The sequence below is a fragment of the Pecten maximus genome, chromosome 4 (genome assembly GCF_902652985.1).
Source record: "Pecten maximus chromosome 4, xPecMax1.1, whole genome shotgun sequence".
Lineage (NCBI taxonomy): Eukaryota > Metazoa > Mollusca > Bivalvia > Pectinida > Pectinidae > Pecten > Pecten maximus.
In genome coordinates this window covers 46,531,967-46,533,427 of record NC_047018.1, presented here as the reverse complement: position 1 = coordinate 46,533,427, position 1,461 = coordinate 46,531,967, and positions in this window count along the sequence as shown.

Sequence of the window (1,461 nt, the reverse complement as noted above, 5' to 3'; positions counted from 1 at the left end):
CAATATGATATGCAACGAACCTTAAGCAAATTATTGAACTCGTTTAATAAATCTCATGATAAAGCCACTCATGTAAAATCCTCTATATAATGATTGAAGGGTTTCCATTATTGTGATTAAAGGTTTCAGGTCAACAATATTCTGCGCCACGTGACGCCTGTCCTTGGATACGACAGCTAGCAACAGTCAGAGGATTTTTATTCATGCACTACGTTGTATTTTGACAGCATGTACAAGAATAAGGAGCACTTACTGTATTTCCTGCTTGTTGACGGTCTAGGACTACTTTATATATTTCCTGTTTTTTTGACAGTGGCTGATACATATAGGTCTGTCTTCTGTTGATTCTTTCAATATGTCAGCCTCTTGAAAGTATAAATCAGATAAAAAGGAAATGTTGAATATCAATACTGGAAGTAGTTGCCCTTTTCATCAGATATGTTTGTAAAGTGTATACCATGGTAGTTCTTTCTACAATATTGTCTAAAGCAAGCGCGAAAAAGTTTTTTTTGAAGCAATACAACCAATAATAGCTCTGCTGTAATGTTCTTTACAGACGAGCTTCAGTACTAATGAGCGAAATGTGACAGCAAGATAATTCTGCATGAATGTAATAATATTGAATTTAGATGTAATTCGGTATATGGCTCTGATGACAGTATTATAGCAGGTCAAAGTGTTCGATATATCTAGACATTAATGCTACTTATTGTGAGACTAGTCCCCAGCCCCGGGAGAGGATTGCCATTTCATATTCCGTCTATATTTTAACAATTGTATATAGTTTTATACCGCTTTCTACAGGTTGGCATCACTGACGAGTCCTGGAATCAGTTTGATAATACAGTGATTGAATAAAAGAATGCCAGCTTAGGTGTGTTGTTTGTCAGTTTCGCACAACAGCAGACGTATTATCGGTCTTGAAAAGAATATTTTTGAAACATCAAACAATTTGACTCATTTTGGCACCGATCTTAGGCCCCCGGGGTAGGGGATAATATAATTTCCTATTTTGTTAGACCTTTGTCACAGGAAATTTCATAAAAAATAGTAAACGAGTTTTAACAAGAAGTCGTGAACATTTCATAGATAAATATGGCAGTCTCTAACCCGACTATGTCGTTAAATACAAACCAGATTCCAATCCCTCCTATCACTCTGGGGATTGTCTAAACCAAAGCGTCGGCGTGCATGTGTCTTGATAGGTATTTCCCGCCTATTTTCGCTTGGCAGCGCGAGATGAAGCGCCACTCATTCGACTGTCAAATCATTATACCACGAGTTCATTAGCAACTTCACTACCTCTTAGGCCACTGTTATCGTTGACGGTCAGATGTCCACCACTGTAACTATTCAGCGCATGTCTTATCTCTATTATTCATTTCCTATTTTGTACAATCCTTTTGCCCACCAGTGTAAAAATTCCATCAGCCTGTGAAACAAATGGGGTTAGGCATTTTT